This window comes from Melopsittacus undulatus, chromosome 5 (assembly GCF_012275295.1).
Source record: "Melopsittacus undulatus isolate bMelUnd1 chromosome 5, bMelUnd1.mat.Z, whole genome shotgun sequence".
Classification (NCBI taxonomy): Eukaryota; Metazoa; Chordata; class Aves; order Psittaciformes; family Psittaculidae; genus Melopsittacus; species Melopsittacus undulatus.
The window spans coordinates 86849056-86871055 of record NC_047531.1 but is presented as its reverse complement, the minus strand read 5'-3'; the positions used below and the strand labels follow the sequence as shown (position 1 = coordinate 86871055).

Sequence of the window (22000 nt, the reverse complement as noted above, 5' to 3'; positions counted from 1 at the left end):
CTTTTCTGACCAGTGACTTCAGAGTGCAAGCTTCACATTACAAGCTGTGCATCCACTTAAACCATGGTGTAGCCAAGCAGAAACAGCTGCCCACCAAAAGCTGTAGCTCTTTAATCATGGAGAGTTTTGCACTTGTCTCTCTTGGGTTCAGCTCATCTCCTGAGTTCAGCAGAGCTAGAAATCTCCATGAAGGTTTCATTTCCCTCTTAGTACATCTCCTCTCTTTTAGATGGCTATACTTCTCAGCTCTGTATGCTCAAGATGGTAAAATAAGTTGCTCTACTAACTGATTCTTTAATACAGTGGATAAGTGTGAAAGAGTTAACAAGGTGTTGGGATTGAGCAGAAGAAACAAAATGCTTATTAACAGGATAAATTTACAATAATTAAAAAAAATGGTCCAGGCTCTGCAAGCTCAAATGGAAGCTGTGTTTGGGTTATGGTTTCTTTGCAGTCTCAAAGTGTAGACACTTGGTTTTTTAATTCCTGTTTAAAGAGAGACTTGCTGAGTCTAGAGGCTCCCTGTAAGGCCTGGATGATGCTCTGGAGAAACCCAAATTGATAGTGAAGTCCTAACTCTGTGATGTGTAACTCTGATCTCCTTCATGCACTGTGGAAAGTCCTACTGGGGCCTGCAGGAGTATAAATGGATCCGGATGTGATGCAAGAGAAACAAGCGCAGTGAGGATAAAAAAATGGAGGGTGGTATGCAATAAAATTGAAGGTGTTCAGAGAGCCTGTCTTTGCAGGGGCAGGATGCACCTTTTCTTAAAAGCCACATGAAGTTTCAGTGTGGTTAATGTCTGGATGGGAGACCACCTGAAAAGCCCTACAAATCACAGATGCTCATTGATGTGGGTTTTAGAATGGCTCAGCTTAAAAGTCTGTATTTGCTGTTGATTTAGCAGCAAGGAGGGGTGAGAGGATACTATATCTAGAGAATTAGAATCTGTGTTCTCTGCAGCTGTCATGTTTGTTTGCATATTTTTTAAGGAAGGAATTAAAGCCGGAAATAATCTCGGGAGACTCCATGCACAAGGGATAGGGCATGACATAAATGCAGCTTTCCATGTGCTTGAGAATATTCTATACCTTCAGAAAAGGGAACTTAAATGCCTTAAAACAACAGGGAAAGAGTTCAGGCAGTTCCTCAGAGTTGTAAAATCCTTCATCACTCACTACTGTCCCACATGATTTACACTGCTTAAGGTGGGCCAGCCACAGTTGAGCACTACAATAGCCAAATACATAACAATAAAAAGCTAAAAAAGTAATAAAAGTTTTACACAGAGGATGTGACCAGCATAAACAGCTCACAACATCTGTCTAATTTGCAGAATAGGTGTCTGGGGCTGAGCAATCAGCATCTGTGAGCAAGAAAATAGCCATTGTTTTTAAGAGATAGATCATATGCTGCACTGCTCAATCTAAGCACATGATATCTGTGACCTTGGTGGCCCCCTCTGGCTGTGCATTGGACTCTAGCAGCACAAAGCCATTTTGCATCAAAATTTTGGAGCATTTCCTTTTTGGCAAAAAGTACTGTTTAGAGAAGACGAGCTGAGTTGCTAAGGCAATAGGATGTGGGAGAGACTGGTTCAAATCTCTGCTCTCCTCCTTCAGGTCCCAGTTCTTACCAGATTTCTCCCACCTAATTCGAGCAGGGACTAGACTACACTCATGTACAATACAGGTCAGGTTTAGAGATTTACTTCTGCTGTAACACAGAGGAAGCCCAACAGCATTATATGGAAATAAAAATTTAAGCTTCCTTAACGAAATTATTAATCTGATAATTGCCCTTTTGTGCATATTCCCACTGAAATATGCCTGCAAACCTCCACCCCTTCCCTTGAACACCCTGTATTGTAGATGAACTTACTGTTAGTATGACTGGGGAGCACAAAAGCCCCTACAGGGAAATTCACTCTCCTATGTGTTTACTTGGCTGAGCAAAGCCTGCTGGCTGTAGTATCTGCTGCTGTTCTCTAGGCAGAAAATACACACTGGGTAGACTTGGTTTGTGAGCAAGTGAGCTTTGGCTAGCTGTGGGGTCTGAAGTACTTGACACCTCATTAAGCATTGTGGCCTGAGGCATATTGCTATCTACGTGTTTTCATTTACTCACAGTGCTGTATATAGAATATCCTTGGTCTGGTTGGGTCTGCAAAGATTTCCCAGGTGTTTGTTGCATCCAGAGGAAGCTTGCATCACAGAAATAGAACTATGTGATTTTAAAGGGTTTATGTGAAAGCTTTGTGCCTCTGTGGAAAGGGAAAGAGACATGGTGGCTGTGTAGTGATGACAGCAGGAATAACATACTGCATTTTAAGGTACTTTAACAAATAGAGCTTGAGTGTATTAAATAGGAAAATTGCTCACCTTGATTTATTCCTATTGTATATGAAGTCTAAGACTGTAAATTCTTTCTTGTATTCACTGGAGACACTGTACGAGACTACACTATATAACTAGTTAGTTCTCAATAACTGACCTAGTCTTGCACATCTAGCTGCTCTGTTGAGCTTCAAAAGCCCATTGACCTTAAAACTTGCTGTTCCTGGGCTGTGTTCGTATTTGTGGGTTGTATGCATACACATGGTCTCTCAGTATGTTTCTGGGGTTCAGGATCTGTTTCCAGTTGCCTTCTGGGGAAAGAAGAGACTGACATGTAGCTTCTGATTCTCTACAAACTGATCTCTCTTTGTGCCATCTCCAGGCCTCCATTCTTGTTCTTTTTGGACTATTGTTTTGTCCTGTGAGGACTTCATGATGAATGGTGAAAGCAACGAACATGGGTATTGCAAAGGTACTTTCAAACCATATGTACACTGCACTCATGGCACAGTTCATGATAAATACTCAACTACAGAAAAAACAAAATACTGCTCAGCAAACCTGGGTTTGTTTGCTTCCAGCCACTTGGCAGGTCCATCTAGGGAGTGCGGCTGCCTCCTTTCTCTTCCTTCTCTATCTTTATTTCTGTTAGCTTCTGCTAGGGGTTTCTCTTTAAACAGCCATAATAAGACTGTTTTTTTCTTCAGCCCTCCTGGGGATTGATCATGCTTAGCCTGCTCCAGCCTGCACCTCTTTGTTGGAAGTTTGTCATTACTGAGACAAGGGCTGCAGGCCAGTGGATTCTTTGGAGCAGACAGACAAGGGGCTTGACACCTGCTGTTGCTTCCTAAAGACTTAATGACTGGGCCATCTGCACCCCTTATCTACTTTTCCACAAATCCCAGCACCAAGATTGACTGCTGTGCCCATGTTGCACACATCATGACAGTAATATACTGGACAGGATGTCATTTAATATCAATAGTCTGGATGTCTTCTGCAGTCTTAGCAGGTGTTGAGGTTTTGTAAATGTCTTTTTCCATCCGTGCATTCCTAGTCATATGTAAACTTAATATCCCTGATTGCCATACAAGCACCAGAAAGATTAAAAATTATTTCAGTTGGTGGGAACCCTGATGATCCTGTCTCTATAGAGTGTGGTTGTTTGAGAATATTGATGAGTTATAAAGCCAGGGAAGGTCACAAAGAAAGATGAATGAAATTTCAGGTTAGAGAGCATATCTGTGGACATGCAGATAGATACAACAGGAAAAAGAAGAGCAGCATCTGTGATGATGTTTGGAAAGAATCACTGCACATAAATTACTAACACTGTTTAGAAATAATCAGGAATGGGTAAATCTGTGCTTCAAAACAAATAACTACTGTAAGCCATGGCTTATGGCATGTGGTCATGTACCTAGGTACATCTGGGTCAAAAGTCTGAGTCTCCTTCTGAGGCCATATTTCAGATGTTCCAGCCTTGTATGTATATAAAGGCTGTCCAAAGAGTTTGAATATGAGCCTGTAGCGTCATGAGGGAAAAGTATTTCTTGTAAAGGGGTGAGTTTGAAAAGGGAGGGTGCGCTGAAGCTGTGTGGATGCCTAGGAAGCAAACTGACGTTGGAAGTCACAATGGTTATTATCAGGGGATATTGTGGAAAATGGTAGACTCTTTTTCAGTACTCTTCTTGATGTTCATAGTTTTCTCCATGAATGAGTCAGGGGGGGAAATACAGCTGAAAAAAAAGCAGCAGACAGTAAACAAATGATATGGGAAAATTGAGAGATGGGTTGGTGAATAAACTACTCCTATACTTGGTCTAGCTCAATAAATGATGTACTCTGCATTTGCACATTCCTGCATCTGATATATCTCAGAGGAAAACAAGAAGAGGAGGCTGGAAAGAGATCTTGTGGGGTTGGAATTGTTTGGGGTGAGGTGTTTTTGAGATTTTTCTATAGAATTCACATGAATTTGGTTACTGAAAACATGAGAAAAACACAAATTTTGGTAAAAGTGGAATCAAGGCAAATCTTTTTGAAAAGGTAGCCATTTAAAAATTATCTGACCTTTTAAAAATTAAAATGCTTCTGAGTAAAAGCCTCTGATGGCATTGCCTTGTAACTGAGGGAATCACAGCCATCTGGGTTGTTTTTGTTTTGTTTGTCTGTCAAACCAGTCTCTCATGTGATATATTCTGAAAGTTGCCAAATCCTTTCAAATCTTGGGTGGCCTGGGCCTGAAACAATGAGTGGTCCCATTTCCCATACTGTTGCAGTATGTAGCCACCAATGTATTTTTTTTCTGAACCTGAACAGAGAGATTATAAAAAAAAATGAATCAAAATCTCTTTTGATAATGTTTCCGAGAGTATGAAGTCGTGTTTATAAGCCAGAACTTGTATCACATGATTTATATAATCAATCGCAACAAATCTGGAAGATAAATTGAAAAAGCAATAGGGAAATCGGTCACTCTAACAAAAAGCTTAAGGTAAACACTTTTCTGGATATTACTCTGTGCTTTTTCACATATCCTTGGTGGCTTCCAAAAGAGACCAAGATAGTAAGCAATGAATCAATAATATTACTGCAGGAGCTAAAACTTTTTTCCACTGGAGTGTTTTTTCACATATTCTCTGAATTTCACTGGAATGTGTTTTGCAAGAGGTTTTTTTTGTCTCTCTTTGAGTGTTATTGAAAAAACTAGAGAGCAGTTGAAGCACATTTTTCTAGCATTCATCTTTATTTCTGATACTTTAATGTAAAGTTCAGTGGGGAATTAGAATGTTCTCTGGCATTATCAGAAGGTACATCTGAAATTTCCTTGAATTTGAAATGTTTTTCTTTCTTTCAATTAAATAATGAACACAAGGATAATCCTGAGATGTTGGAGCTTACCATGAAACAGACTTTTGGGACTTTGACCACCCCCGAGAAGTGTTTGGATAGAATTTTGCCCATTCATAACACTGCTCAAGTATTGTGCTCAGCGTACCTCTAGCACAGGTATGGGATAGGACAGCTTGCATCCACTGTGAGAGAGGGTATGCCTCCTTTGCACTATTTACATTTCACAACAGTTCTTAATGGCTTCAGACATGTGCTGAGTACAATGAATGCCAGTGTGAATGCAGCTGTGTGCCGTGTTGAGGAGTAAGCCCTGCTTATATGGGCTAAGGAGAATGAGCAAATCCTCTCACTGTGATTTTAGGAGCTCCTGACTTATGTTAGAAGCAGGATAACAATAGTTTGAAATATACAGCTATATATTCGAATGTGTATAAATAACCTACTGCCTAGTAATGCAGTCAGGAGCTTAATTGTCTTGTAGTCTGGTTCAGGGTCTGTCAGAGAAGAGGCTGGTATCTCAGTGAAGGCTGGTGAATTTACCTGTGATACAATCAGGGATGGAAGTGTTGCCAATCAAACTGTGCAGGGACATAGGCATGCTGTTTGTTTCATTGGTATTTGCATTGCAAGCATCTGTATAAGGAAACCCTTTGTGATTTTGAGGAAGCATTAATTATATATAATTGCTCAGAAGCCAACATAAATAAGACAAGTGTTAGTTTTTCTAATGAAATACGGAATATTTAAATCCTAATTGAATCCTACAGATAGCAACCTAAATGCAGGAATGCGTTCCTGACCCATGATCAACTTGGAGTCTCAGAAACTAAAGCTGCTTCTTAGAAAATGTATCAGTTATGATTTTTTGCCTGTGATGTTATAGTGTGCTAGGCTCTGGAAAAAGTTGAACTCGTGATATTTCTTCTAATGAATCCGAACAATAGCTGTTAGTTAGGAATTCACGCATGCGTTCTGACACTGAGAAGCAGCTCAGACTTGAGGCATATGAATGTTTATCTTGGTGGTTGAAATCACATGTGGTAGATGCTGGCAAGGGCATCCCTTTATTTTACCCAAAACCATTTAACAGAGATGAAAAGAGTTTTGTAAAGGCATGCATAATTCATTCCATATTTGTGCTTAGAAAAAGTTCATTGATTATTTTTTGTTTATGGAACTTGTCTTTGTGGCTGAAAATAATAAAGATATTAACCATAAGCCACTGGTGACTGGTTTACATCATTGGTATCTAAACTTGCAGCACTGGGAATTGCTTTTAATGGCTTGTGAGGCTGAGTAATAGAAATGAGAAGAATGTGGTGATGGTGCTGCCGGAATAAAGGGTACTATATGATAATCTAGAGAGTTTAACGGAAGAATAAATTATTTTCTTCATAGAAAAAGTTAATGAATGTTCAGCCAAATATTCTTAAAGATATCTTTTCAATATCTAATATTTAATATTTCACTATCTAATATTGAAAAGTGAAACATTTCAAAGATAAAAATATTTCAATTTTATCAAGCCAACTTGTGAGATCTATTTTGAGAGGGATGCGCTGAACATGCATTGCATGGGCAGCCTCATGTTATTTTTTTGTGGTAAACCATAAGCCAGGACTACAGTGCACAGGATTTGCATTATGGCAAAGAACATGCTTTATACCCATAGAAATCTGTGACCTGCATGCATTGTTAGGTTCCTACTGATGCTTCAAAGAAGATAAGCAGTGCTTCCTTACAGCAGTTATTCCAGTGATTCTTGTGTCTGCTGTTATCACTGCAAAAAGACACAGGAACATTGCAGTCTTCCCTGACATTATATGGATTGCCTGAAGAAGTGGTATCTGAGGAGATACCGTGATTTACAAAAGAAGAATTCTAGAAACCTGGTAGGAGCATTAGTATTAAATTTCCATTATTCCTGAAACAGAATTGGAGGAAGATTGTTATAAGTACTTGAAACATAAATTCAAAGGAGTGAATGGGAAAAATATGGAATTATTTCCCCAGCATCGCATATTTTCAGTTGTTACTAGAGTACTTCATAGATTTGGCACTCTGTGCTCGATTACCAACTTGAATTATTCATGAAGAAAAAAAGATTTTAATTTATCTTAAAGAATAAAAAAAGATGAGGTATTTGAACAGAATGTGCAAATATCAATATGTTGGGGGGTACACTAAACTTCAGGAGTTCACAGCTTGTCACAGGAAAGGGATATGAGTCATTCTGGAAAGTGAAGGGGACAAAGAAGTTTGAGCCACTCAGGAGATCAGATATTTTAATAAGTATTTGATGAATCAATCATCAAACTCATGGTCATGGGAGAACCAGAAGATCGCAAAGTAAATTTTTCAGGTATGTGTGACCACTGCTTAGAGAATTAAACCTAGCACTTTCAGTTTTACCTTCTGAGCAGAGGGGCAGCATATGCTCAAAGCAGGAAGCAACAATCTAAATCAACTTGATTTTGCCATAAACTGTGGCTACACCACTCGCAGAGCAAAGCACAGGGATTTTATCTCTTGGAAGCAAAGTCATTTTGAAGTGCAAAGGAACTGGAGACTGGAACTGTGAGAAACATATGAGCTGTTAACACTTTTTTCTGTATACTTCTGTAGTTACCTCATCATGTATACCAGTGATTTAGCTTACATAGACAAACAGCATAGCTGCCTGCCGTTCAAAACCCCAGCTGCCTCCTGATGGTTTTCCCTTCAGAAATTGTGTCATGCTCCTTCATCAATACAAACGATTAGGACACACTGGGAATATTGGAGGATAGGAGATGTAGAATGAAATGTAATTTCAAAATGCATTGCATGGAGGCTTCTGAACTGGCCCTATTCTAAAATTTATAGTGCTTTTTTTTATTTAAATGAAGCTGCTGCAGGAAGTTGCCTGTCAGGAGACATTGCCCAGAGCTCCTCAGAGGAAGCTGACTGTGTCTACATTTGGAGAGGAGCAAATGCATTTTAGCAAAAAAGCCACTATCCCTCTCTGTCCATATGAGAGCCGGCAGGGAAGGACATTCTGCTACATCCCCTGTTGCACTAAATGCTGCATCTTTCTGAGAAACATCCTGCTGGAGTTCATACTTTCCCAGGATTGCTAGCATGGAGCCTTGCCTGTGCACAGACAGTCTGGTGCTTGGAAATTCCACAGCACAAGCATCTCCCACAGTCAATTGCTGTGGTGTAAACAGAAATACAACCTCATGGGAGCTGGAATCCTGTCTGAAGTTACTAGGCAATGTTGCAGTGGGAATAGTCATTATTTCAGTGATGCCTCTCTCAGCTTTGGGATGAGATGGTTTGGGAGCCTGTGCTGCCACATGACTGATGGGGACTTGGTGTGCTCCTATATCCAGTTCTCAAGTTTGGTCCACAGTGTTACATAAGCTGTATTGCTAATGTTTCTTCATTTTCTCCTCCTTCTAATTTTATTTTGAGGCAGATACTGAAGTTCTCCTTTCCTCTACTGGATAAATCCAAGGGCAGACAGAGGTTTTGGCTTAGCAAAATGCCTGGGACTGCTGTCAAGACTTTGTCTTCTGTGCCTGCTCCTCTTTGCTATAGATTCCTTGTCAGTGGCAATGACAGAAATTTGTCTTTTCCAAGAAAGTGGCAAAGGCTTGCTCCTTCTGGAGGGACTTGATGGCTGTAAGACTGAGGGAAAGATGTACTTTGACTGATGCATAGCTCCTTTCACAGAGCCACCATGTTACTTTGGCACAGCCAGTTATCTCTAGCGGGCTTCTAGCTGTGGCTCTGCCATTGCATTACACAAGGTGACAGGTTGTGATGCAGGACACTAGAGATCTCATTTTAAACAACTTTTTTCACTAGTGCTTGCACTTGCTCAGCATGTGGCACAAAGTGTAACTGGTTAATACATTCTGAGCTGGGACAGCTCAGCTCTGTTTCCTGAAGTTATTCCATGCATGTGTTGCATGGATAAAAGGGGAACAGTAGCAGATTCATTATTTGAAGCAAAAACGAGCAGAATCAGGTATTCCTACCAGCAGCCTACCAACTAGCTCTGCTTGAATTTGTTGAGTAAGCACAGCCTTCAGTTGCCTGAGGTGCCTTTCTCTCTTTGTGGCTTGTCATCCCTAGGGACATGAACATGGAGGAGTAGCTGCATGTGTTGAATTCTGTTACAGCAGCCAGAGCTGCACAGGAGACCTAAGTGGAGATCAGAAAGATTATTTGCAAACATGGGCATGTGTGGGACTTAGATGGACTTTATCTGCTAAGGTCGTGTTTTTCATTTGAGCCAGAGTTAATGACCGAGACCTAACCTTTGCTCATTGCCTGAGCCAAACTGCTGAAGCTGAATAGTTCGTTAGCATTGGAGCACAAAGGGGCCTGGTTCTCACATTGCTGTAACAATAGGCTACGTCAGAGAATATTGATTTGATTAGGCTGACATTTGGTTTACCCCAGCCTAAGTGAGAGGAGAATAAAGGCCAAGGAATATGCCTCACCCTGAAAATTCCTGTACCAGCAGCTGTACAGTTTGTAACCCATCTGCAAAAGTAGGTGATGGCACCATCTTTTCTGCCTGGAAAACAGTGCTCAAAGACAAATTTACAAAGAAGGGGCATGTACAGTGCAATTGTTTTGAGCAAATACACCAATTTTTCTCAAACCAAAGCAAATTGGGAATGTGTGCAAGCTTTCTGGGCACCACTAATTTCATTTGTACGTAATATTTCATGGCTGGTGATGGAAAACAGGGGTGTTTAGAAAAAGATAAACATCTGTTGTTCATATTTTGTACTCTGCAAGAGAAGTGGGTATACTCTTCAGGAAGAGCATGCCCACTTCTGTCCCTGAGAGCAGATTTCCCTTACCCTATGCTAGCCCGCAGAAAAAACGTGTAAAACTCCTATTTTCCAAGGTGATCCCCTCTGCTAATGGGTAAAGGTGCTGTGAAGTCTTTCTTCTTTGGGGGGCACTGTGTACATGTAGCTAGGCTTAGCTCTGTAGTGGAAAAGTGTAGGTATTCTGTTTTCTTTGGAACCAGAATGGACCGCTATGTTGTTTGTTTTGCTTTTAGTAAGGTAAAGTCACTGTGCCCCTGATTAATCTTTCTTATTGTGGGTAAAATGTCTCTTTCCAGCAGGCTTTAGTATCCTTTTTTTTGTTTTGATTCTTTAGTATATAAATGTGCTTTGCATATATTTAGGTGGCTAAACCAAGAGAAATAAAATACCACACCAGAAATGGGCAAATACACCACACGAAAATGAATGGCAATTGTACATAATTATATGCATACCTTTTAATTTCTTTAATCCAGTGCAAGGAAGTGCTGCTTTTGATACCATTGGACTGATTCCTACTGTCAGGGTGCTAAAGACACTCTTACCCGTAGCAGGGGTTCTTTTCTTTCCCAATACCTTTATGCAAGTTGGAACTGGTACTGTCTTCTGCCCTTCATTCCTTGCTTGTTTATCATGGTGTGGATTGGTGCATGGCATGTTTTACTATTCCCACACCTTAAGCATTTTTGCATCCAGAAGATTCATAATGCTTTTCAGGAAGGAAAGAGAACACAATTGTTGCCACTTGTGGGGGATTTATGGCACTTTGGGTGGGAGGCCTAGTGCCTTGGGGTTCCCAATTGTCAGTGCAGTTCTTCTGCATATGCTAAACATCCACAATGCAAATGGAGGGCTCTGTCTCTTCCACTGGATATACACAAGTCCTAGAGAGACTGAGGCTAGCATCTGTGTTAAGAATGATATGCATCTCTCTTGGTATCTACATTCTAGTCCTTGTTAGTGTATGTAGTTAGCACCAGCTTTTCTTTCATTTCCAGCTGTCTGACACTGTACTGCATGCTCTCCTGTGTTTGAAGAGGTGCTCGTATTCCTCTGTTTTCTGGTAGCTTTTACACCCTCTTTGAGCACACTGGAGGCTTTGAAGTCCTGTGGATTGTACTGTTCCAGGCCAAAAGATATTGCCTGAAGCAGCATGTGTAAAATTTTCCTAAAAAGCTACCTCTGCTTCTGTAACATAGAAAAGCTTGTCTGTGGCCAGGAGGTAATCATAAGGGTGATCAAATCTGCTCACGGTGTGTGGGCTTCTCCCTCACGCCCTTCGAAGCAACCCCCTAGACAGAACTGCCAGCTGGGTGGCTTGCTCACAAGTCTAAGCTTACTCACCTTCATGTCAGACATTCACAGCTGTGAGCAGCACCATCTGGGCTGTATCCTCTGTATATAAAATTAGGCTGACTTCAGATGAGCTGTGGAAACAGCACAGCCATAGCATCATTTAGAAATCGTCTGCTGGGGCAGAGAAAGCCCAAGCTGCGGTCTCTTTATGAGGGGGTATGAGAAAATGTGCAGAGCCAAGCCATGCTTTCCACTCTGGCCTGGAGCAAGAGAAGGAGGTGTGAGCTAGCCCAGGGTGCACACACATTTCCTGCCTGCTGCTCCATTGTACCAAGGGAGGAAAAAGCAAAGTCTGCTGACAAGAGTGCCTCTACCTACCATCTGAGTTGGTTTCCCTTCTCTGCTGCTCCTAGTGCTGAATTTCCCTGGATATGCTCCTCATCCAACCCAGTTCCTTGTGCAATTATGTCCTTTGGTGACCAATGGGTGTATAGGCTTCTTCCTGCCCATGCAATCAACACAAGTTCCACATATATGAAACAGGGCTTCCTGAAAGGTATTGCTAGCCTGGGCATCTTGTATGATCTCACAACAGTTCCCCTCATCTTTGGTGTGCAACTTAAAGATCACTTACCTGGAGGTTAGGTAACCTGGAGTACCTTACACTTTCTGGAGGGCTGAAAGTGAAGAATGATGCAGCTGTGCCTGGTGTTTTAGGGATGCTTGGAGGTATTCAACATAGTTGAATGTTTCAATATACATCAGTGTTTAATGTTGCCAGGGAAGGAAATCCTATCTCCTCAAAATGTAGTCTTTTGATACTTCCTTTAGCTCCCTAGAGGATTTACAGGGTTGGATCAAGGGTCTGCCCCTGCCATATGCAGCCATGCAGACCTCCAGGGATATGTTTTTTCATTGGAAGAGTTAAAACTCATTTCCCTGTCCTGCTCAGAGACAAAGAGTGGCAGGCTTTTACTTAGAATTAACAGTTCCACTGCATAGCTCTGAAGGGAACCTAAATATGACAGATGAAAGTATTGTCAGTTGGGTTAGAGGGCATTTAGTAGAGTGAGAGCAGTGCTCAGCTGTAGCAGTGGTTGCCAGACTCAACGGATGCTGCTTGTTGCTGCTGACAGTATTATCTATTATGTCTGTGCCCCACACTAGTACTCCAGCATGTCACACCTTTGTTACTTGTACCAGGACTGGAAATAAAGACCACTTTCTTGTCAGTAAGGCTGAGCGACACATCATTACCCTGGTGCAGGAGGAAGCCTGCCTTTTTGTGTCCATCTGTGTGCTAGGGAACAGGATTGGTTATTCCTAGCATAGACCATGCTACTGCTATTCTCCTAAGCAGAGCTTTGGTCTCCCAACCTAAACATGGAGCATCTGTGCTGGTTGCAGCACAGAAGCTCCTTTCTGAAGACTTCTGTCTTTATGCTGGGAGCACTAGGGTGGTTTTGACCAACTGTTAGCTGTGGGAGACAACAAAAAAATTAGATTTTGGGCATGTGAGGCAAATTGGGTACAGATGGAAAGAATGGCCTTCCCCATGATGTATTTGATGCTCTATATTCACCTTGCTGTAGTGTAGTGTGGGAATATGCAGGTGTGGGAAATATATTTGCTCTTAATTGCTGAAATGGCAGCTGAAGACATTGCAGGGAGAGTGGTGAAAGACTTAGTGCTACCCAGGAATGGCCACATGCACCATGTCAAATGAAGAGAAGAAAAATAATTTTGGGAAGCTCAGTCGTAAAAAGTGACTTCATTTTGAAAAGCAAATATCATCTCTCCCCAAATATCCCAAAGACTTTTTCCAGGTGGGGAGCACAACTCTAGCATTGCAACTGCTTTGCGAAGTAGGCAATTGGAGGACTGGAATGGCAATAATCCAAAGGGGTCCCTGCTGAGTCTTGAAGGCACTGTAGTGCCACAATACAAGTTCCTTAAGAGTGGCTGTAAGCAGCATGAGACCTGCCCCCCAGGGGATGATTTACAGTGTACTTCCTAGGCCACAGACTTACCTCAGCTTTAGATTGTAAATTTTGCAGGAAAAATTGATAAATCCGTGAGAGTCACAGTCTGAACAGAGATTTCCAGGTACTTCTAACATGATTCTTCTGAGGGAGGGCCTGCAGGGTTAGGTCTCCAAGAACGCACTAACAGCCCAGCATGTACAAGCGCTTTGGCTCTTATCGCAAGCAGTCCCACCCTTGCCCTGAGTTATGGAGCTCAAGGGCTTAGCAATGAGCACTTGCAGTGCCCTTACTTACCATGATAAGGTATAGATATTGAAATTGTGCTCGGTTTGGGGGTTTAATTTCTGCATGTACTATTCCTTCTATATCTTATATTTGCAATCATAAACCAGGATTTGGGTTATTCAGCTCCCCAAGTGGTTTTCAGCTCTGTGCCATGACACAAAGAGTCTGATTGTTAAAGCTCATAGGAAGGTGTCGTTAGAGTGGCAGCTCTGCTGCTGAGGGCAGGGACTACCATGGTAGCTCCCCAGATACTTACACTTGTGGATTTAGGCATTTTATCATTACATGTTTACAGTCTTAGGATGCAAAGGGGCACCCACTAGAATTTAACTCTGTGCCGTTCATAGATCAGGTTTTCAGTAACATCTTGAGGAAAACTATGGTATCTGTGCCAGTTCATTGGCTTCAAAATTTCAAGTCATGGAATTCAAAAGTTTAAGTGAAATTTAGCTCAAACTTTACATTTCATGATATCATTTCCCCAAAGCAAAATGGGTCTTTTTGTTGAATTTTAATAGCAAAGTTACTTGGAACACAGAATTTGGCATGCTTTATATGGGAGCATTGAACTCAGAGTAAATCTCTTCCAAAAAAAAAAAAAAATAAAGTTGCTTTCAGCTTTAGGTACTGTAATACCTTCTAGGTTCCTGTTGCAGTGGACCTGAGATTAGCGGGGTTGGTGGTAATGGGGGAACAAGAGGCTGCATCAAAAGGAACATGATCACAGGTCAAAGAAGGTGATCCTGCCCCTATTCTCTGCTCTTGTGAGACCCCATTTAGAGTATTGTGTGAAGTCCTGGTGTCCTCAGCATAAAAAGGACATGGAATTGTTGGAACAAGTCCAGAGGAGGCCACGAGGATGATCAGGGGACTGGAGCAGCTCCTGTATGAAGACAGGCTGAGAAAGTTGGGGCTGTTCAGCCTGGAGAAGAGAAGGCTGCGTGGAGACCTCATAGCAGCCTTCCAGTATCTGAAAGAGGGCCTACAGGGATGCTGGGGAGGGACTGTTCATCACGAACTGTAGCGATAAGACAAAGGGGAATGGGTTAAAACTTAAACAGGGGAAGCTTAGATTGGCTATAAGGAAGCAGTTCTTTACTGTGAGGGTGGTGAGGCACTAGAATGGGTTGCCCAAAGAAGCCTTAAATGCTCCATCCCTGGTGATGTTCAAGGCCAGGTTGGACAGAGCCTTGGGTGACATAGCCTCGTGTGAGGCAACCCTGCCCATGGCAGGGGATTTGGAACGGGATGATCTTAAGGTCCTTTCCAACCCTAACTGTTCTATGATTCAGTTTTCTGACCATCAGCATCCCTTAATTTTGTTTACACCTCAGCCAGAATTCTTCAGTGGTTTATGTTCTGAAAATCTAGAGGGTTTGAAGATCCAGTGGAGTATTTAATTTCATCATAAATAATGTTAGTACCTCTATTTGGTCATTGACACATAGGATAATAATTTTTATAGTTAATGGAATGATCTGAGAGTAAGGATTTTTTTCTCCCTTTTCTAGTAAATTGTGCAAAACAAGTTTACATGTATGCTGTATGTATTACTTTTAATCTTTAAAAGCATCGCAGCCACATCATGGGAGATGTCTGGCATTAGAAGTTGTTTCCAAAGGGTTGTTAAAATTAAAAAAGTGCCTTCTAAAAACAAGCACCACTTTTTACTGCATTTAATAAAACTGTGAAATTTAAAGTGACACTAGAATCATTATAGCTGCTTGCTGTAAATTGGCATAGATTTGGTGTTCTGAGTATGTTTTTTTTGTGCTATACAGATTAGTTTACTGTCTGTGGACCAAATCCTTCTTGCATTGTACATGTGACTAAATCTGTGGGGACCAGTGGCCAGAAAAAAAAGACCCAGAAAGGCATTAAAATAGTTTAGCCCCTTCAGCTGTGAAGTCATCTTGCACATATTTTCCTCCTAACCAGTTTTGTACATATTATTGTCAAATATGAATCTGCAGAATGTCTCTTGGTCTGGAATTCTGTTCCCTTAGAGCAGTCAGCAGTTCTCCTGCAGCCTTGTTTTAGTGGCTGATATATGCGCATGTCAGGAGCTGTGTACTGTGCTGTTTTCCTAGGCAATAATGTTCACATTTATTTTCACACTTTGTTTATGTAGCATTTTTTGTTTCCAACATCAGTCTGCATCCATTCTTTCATTTTTTTTTTGGCTGCCAGTATAATTTGTGAAGTTAGTGTGCAATTGGTAAAGCAAAACATATAAAAATTACTGCAAGCTTACTTTAGCTATGGTATTCAAAGGCAGTGAAAAGTGTTGGTCATAATATGTAGATGTAGGGCTATCCTCATAGTTTTAATGTCTAGATAAACATCTGTATACTTATAAACTAAACCTCTGTATCCAATTAGTCCAAATTGCTAAATATTATCATCAAAGTTTTTAATCCCTTTAAAAGTTATTTTTCACAACACGGATATTCTATATGTAACTTCTGCTGTACTGTTTGAAATGGAAACAGTCTGTGAAGCCTGCCAGCTCATGTGCCTTTCCCACTGCTGTCTCTCTGCAGAATCAACCTCGCGCTGCAGAGGGTTTCTGCTCCCTTTTACATGTGGTCCTTGTTAAAAAAGAAAAAAATACACAACAAAGTTTAGCTCTGGTGAAATTATTTATTTTTTTCAAAACTGGTGCAAAAAATAAATATGTTTACTGTGTCCCTTTCCATGCAGTGTATTTCCTTTTTTAAGCTCCATTTGTGTCCAACAAGACAACCTCTTTCTCCAAGATTAACATTTCTTATGATTGTTCCTGACAGAGGATTTACTTTCAGAGGCCCTGCTAAGGATAACCAAAAAAGGGCATGTAGCAAGACAGTTTTGGCAGCTTGCACGAATTTTCAGAGCTTTTTAGGTCTTGGTTTTCTGATGAGTGGCTTCCTGAGCATGCCTAGGGAATGACAGGCATCTCTGCAGGCAGGCTGAACCCACCTTGGCTTGTGCACAGTCATTGGCTGCCTATTAGAATAAATTGAGGACAATGCATACCGCTGCCTGCCAATTGTAAACATAAGGGATATGTATTCACTTAGCATTGACTTTTGGGAGGGGCCAAGGAAAAGCTGTAGTTTTATTGAATAGGGCTGTGTGTGAGGCTGCTGGTGTGCTTTTCTTGCTGTGCTCCTGCCCAAGCAGCCAGTTATTCATTTCCTTCCTACTAGTTGAAAACTTTTCAGCCAGAGGTAAGGACTTAAGATACGTATTTGTTTGGGAGCGAGCTGGTCTGACTGCATTTGCATTACGGCTAGAGTTTAAGCAGCATGCGGAATCTAACCAGTTGTGGGAACAGTGTGAAAGTGTCGGGTACTGTTTTTACTCTCCTCTTCTCTCTGTGCCCCCCCTTTCCAGATGTTTGAGGTAAACTAAGGGAGATATCTATGCTGGGTGAGTAGAAGGGGTGCATGCTTGCCCATCCAAATGGACCATAATGATGAGGTGCTGCGAGCAAGGCTTTGGGTGCAGGGCAGGATGCGTGCTGGTCTCACTCTTGCAGCAGGCTTGTTAGCAGAGCAATACTCTGTGTGTTGTGTTCCCCCTATGCATCTTTTTTTTTTCTTTCTCTTTTTTTTCAGGTTTTTTTTTTTTTAAGGAATTGAAATGAAAAAGCTCTTAATGTAGTAATGGCTGATGAAATGCTTTTCATTTTGCAACTTAATACCTGGGCTTTCAGGGCAGCCTGGCTGTAAAGGCAGTCTTCCTGCTGTAAGTGATACAGATACAGTAAAGCTCTGGTTAATGTAACTGATCAGATCCTTGCTGAGCAGATGTCTGTCATGGCAGCCTTTCATTGGAGTACTGTTGACAATAGATGGCATTCTTTTTTGTTTTCAGCCCTCAACACGCATAGCAGTGTACTGCCAGAATGTTTCTTGTGAAGTTGTCTTTCCTGTTAAAAGGGAGAGAAAAATGCGCTTGGGTAGGACCGGAGCCCTTAAGAATCTGCGTCTGTGTCAGAGTGCTGCCGAGGAGAGCCAGGGAGCAAGCTCTGCTTCCCGGCTCCTTTGACATGCTCAGACAGTTTGTAAGCACTGTGCAAGGCTGGCTGCTGACAGCATGATATTCTGCATAGCAGGGAATTTCTGAGAGAAAGAGCTGGGAAAAAATGAAGGGAAGGATGAAGTTAGTAGCAAATGGATACTTGGGAGCAGCAGACATTGACCAGACTCTGGTCAGACCTGCAGGGGTAGAATTGATTTTTCTCATGCATATTGTTTGGAAAAATGGGCAAGATAACTTTGAACAATTACTTTTTGGGGAGTATATATAATTCTTTCAGAGGAGTGTTTCTTTTCAGAGTATGCGATTTCAATGAAATTTTGCTTTGCTGAGAAGGTTTCTCTTGCTAAAAGGCATACAAGAGAATAATTTGTGAAAATAACACCTTCCCTCCTTGGCAGCAGCTCAAAGAAAATAAGGAGGCAGAGTGTTTCTTTTGTGAGAACTGTGTATTTATGATAATTTGTCTATTTTAGATGCCATGCTGTGAGTGATTGTGCTTGTATGACTTGTCATAAACCCTGGGACCCTATCTCCCTTCTGTCTCTGTCTCATTAAATGTAGCAGTAGGTTCTCTGTAAGCATATGCATCTACAGACAAGTTTCATGCCTTTTTCTCCTGCCTTTGAGAGACAGGATGGTGTCCTAAAACTACATACACCATGCACCAAAACAAATGAAATGGGCTGTTTTAACAGAAATTACAAATGAAGTGATGGTTCAAGGAAGTGGTCCATTTTCTTAGTTAAATGGACTTCAAGGTAAAGGCTGGAGGCTGAACTTTTCTCCAGGTATTTGGAAAAGTATAGGTCTGCCTTTCTTTGGGAGACTTTTCTGATAGGGAAGTTTGTTCATCAGTAAAACCTACACACATACATTGAAGTAATGATGTGAGAGGAGAAACTCTGGATAAGATGCCTGTGAACAGGAGGCTCAATTGAAATAATTTGTATTTCCTGAAAACTCCCCTTTGTTGCAGCATGCAATGACAAGAGGATCAGTTCCACAGTCTTCATTCACAGATTAGTCTTGGTGAAATCAATACCATCATTAATGGATGCAGGCTCTGATGCAAGGGGAGTCCTGTGTAGTCTCAATGCTCTCTGAGAGTGAGTGATGTAAGCATGTAAGCATTAAATAAGGGATTTTCCACAATTGCTACTTTATATACTCACAACATTATTCAGACATGGAGTGACCTGAGAAAGGGGTAACTCCCCTTGTGCTTTTATTTCCAGTCCAACACTGATAGATGATGCAATAATGGCATCGAAATCTATGTGATCTGAAAGGAAAGAGGGGTTATGTAAGTTCCTCTGGTTAGCATTAGAGGGAAAATTAAAGTGCATTAAGATACAAAGTTTTCTTACTCCAGGTCTCATTCATTGGACTACACAGGCATGGATGCATGCTGGTCAGCATCCATCTGGACCCATACAGGATTAGGATGCAGTGCCACTTTTTGCGCTGGAAAAGGCAAGGCTTTTATGCTGTTTTTCTGGGGGGTAGTTTTTGTCATATGAATAGAAAAATGCCAGGAAGAATCTATCAAGCGCTTGGCTGGAAGTCCTTTTTTCACCCTTCCCTGCATACAGCTGGAGTGGCCTTGTCTATGGGGGTGATCTTTTTATAGCAGAAAATGACAGCCTGTAGGATTCCCTTCCTGCAGGACAGATAGTTTTCTACCTGAGACCTGTGCTGTTGGCTGCATGAGTTTTAATTTGTATTACAGTTCAGTGGAATTGTTAACCCCTGTCTGTCAAGTGTAAAACTTGGTACATTTGGCTGATGTGTGTGAGCAAAAGGGGACAGGAAACCATATACACCTAAGAAACAGAGGGCCAAGAGGCCAAAATTAGCTGTTCATCTGCTGTGCTTCTCTGGATTCTCCTGGGTATCAGAGAAAGCACCAAAAAAGGTAACTAACAGGGCAGAATGAGAAGTGCATTCCCGTGAACCTTTCATTGCCTTTGAGAGGAGCTTTATGAGGAGTTAGCAGGATCGGGCTCCAGGTGTACAGAGCCTGAGGCGCACAGGCCTGTGACTGCAAAGAGTAGGAGCCTATCTTCAAAGCAAGTTTTCATTCTTTAAAAATTGTCTCTTCTTAGTAACTCCTCCTGGCAGCTTGTAACAAGAAAGCTGCTTCCTTCTTATTAGAGCTCTCACCTTCAGAAGTATGCATGTGCAGGGGCCGGTTTGCTGGGTTTGTCTGTAGCTCCTGGGTGGTTTAAAGCCGCACAAGCTGATGAGAATGGATTCTGAGGGCAACTGCTCTGGAAGCAAGTCACCTCTCTATGTGTTGGCACTTACCCTTCAGGTGGTGGTGCTTGCTGGGGAGCTGTAGCTGTTGAACGCATCCAAACGGTTTGTTGAGGTTTTGTCTAAGGCTGAAATTTGACTGGGAGGCATTTGAAGATCAGATTAGATCTGACCCTTCTGGGTGAAACACCAAGGTCATAGGACAGTTGAACTATGGAACAATTTCTTTTTGCCTTTCCTGATGCTTTCGTATAGCTCAGCTAGCCCAGTGGGGAAGGGCGCTCAGTACATTGTAACTTGGGGTCCCTCCCACCCCTGGGGGAGCTTGCTGCTACTTTTCTTGAAGCAGATTTGATTAACCATGGAGGTTAGGGCACATAACACCATTATTTAGCTGCTAGCTCTGATACGTTAGCTGTATGGTTTGCATCTTGCATAAGGAAGTGCTTCTTTTCATGTGTTTTTCTCTGGAACTGTGCTTAGGTGTGGGGCTGGCAGCCTGGCTGCCAAGCAGATACCAGCATTAGCAGTGTGATCTCTACTTTGTCCCTCTTCCCAAGCATCAAGTAGCAATCTCTGTGAGGAATGCAGCCTTCTGGACTTTCTCACTTGTAAACCTCTTGGCTACTGCTTTGTCTTGCAGAACTGCTGTGCATCCAGGTATGGCAGTGCCCAGGCTTGCTGGGCTTCCCAGTTGGAGGGGCGGGTGGGCTCTAAACTGGGGCACCCACCTCCTGCACATATGGCCAGGAACCACCACCGTTAACTGATGCCTCTTTCTCCCTCCCTGCCCCATGTGTCTGCCTTTTGAAGAGGGAAAACATTGTCTATGAAGCATAGGGGCACCACCTGATCTGAAGATCCTACCTATAGTACTGTCCATGCAACTCTAGGTTGAAGCCAGGAAGAAGCGCTTGTGGGGACTGTCCTGCTGGCTTGCAGTGGGGGCAGGAGCAAATAACTGAGGAAGTAGGGGGAAGAGAGAAAGGAAAAACGCAGCCATATCTTAAGCCGCTGGGGTAATTTCTCCTTTGAAATTTTTCCTGTGGTCATAAATACCTGGTGAGTCACTTAATGGCTCTGTGTCTGTTTCTGTGTCTTCAAGTAAAGGGTAATCTGGGCCTTTTTGTATTTAGCCCATATGGCTGCTGGGCCTTAATTTGTTAGTGTTTATAAAGAATTTGTAATGCCAAATGCCAAGTTTAAGCACTGGCTAAAACCTTATTTTTGATAGCTTTCCCAGCAAAAAAAATATAACTTTGGGGTTTTTTTGTATGTTTGGGATTTTTCTTTGGTTTGTTGTTTTTTGTTGTTTGTTTGGTTTTATGTTTTGTTTTGTTTCTTTTCCCACACAAATATGTATTATACTATGAAGTAATTTCTTTAGATTGTGGGTATAAAACCACTGAAGCCCAGTGGATGAGGTGGAAGATGGGCCAGCAGTGGCACTGAAGGGAATTTCTTGGATGCTTACAGATTTAACTGTGCTTGATGCAGCTGAGACAGAGCTTTCCTGTGAAGTTGTCATGTGTGTACAAAAACACGGGATGACAGTGTTTGCTTACTGGCTTGCCCAGTGTCATAAGCTGGGAAGGGAAGCTGCTGAACCTTATCTGCTTATCCAGTTTCACTCTGATGAGAGCATTTGACAATGTAACTCCTGGGGTCAGGCCAGGCTGCAGTGGGGGAAAATATTAGGGAAAGATTTCAGGCAATGGAAACAACATTACATGTTTCCACACCCTCTTGTGTACAGAATACAAATAACGAGCATCTCCCTTGAGCCTTGCTGTCCAGGGTGTGAAGCAAAGTGGAACCCACCCGTTTGCACATTTTCTGGCTTATGTCCTTAAATGGCAAAAACCAAAAAATCTTTGGAATTTAGCTCATAAAAGGGTTATAAATAGATTTCTGGAGATAAAATTTTGCTGTAAATGCTCTGGGTTTTGATCTATTCAGAAAAGTAACTGTAGGCCAACAGATTTGAAACGAGGGTATTGCTAAACACAGGAAGAATATTTCATTGCACATAGACGTGCATGTACCTGCGTGTGTGTGCACGCACACCCCTCTCCACCTGCATTGACCTTCCCAATCTTTCTTTTAGGATGAGGAGATCTA

At 41.8% G+C, this 22000-nt stretch overlaps 1 protein-coding gene across 8 annotated transcripts in view; it reads left to right on the top strand.

Moving 5' to 3' along the window:
* Positions 1 to 16623: 16623 nt before the first annotated feature.
* The window catches only part of LOC101876724 (caldesmon), a 185170-nt gene continuing 179793 nt past the window's right edge, over positions 16624 to 22000 (top strand). For 7 of the 8 annotated variants that reach the window (XM_013128814.3, XM_031048120.2, XM_031048114.2 and 4 more), the window contains exon 1: positions 16624 to 16806. The gene's annotated coding sequence lies outside the window, so the exon portion shown is untranslated. The remainder of the gene's footprint in view (positions 16807 to 22000) is intronic. The other variant, XM_031048123.2, reaches the window with a different exon arrangement.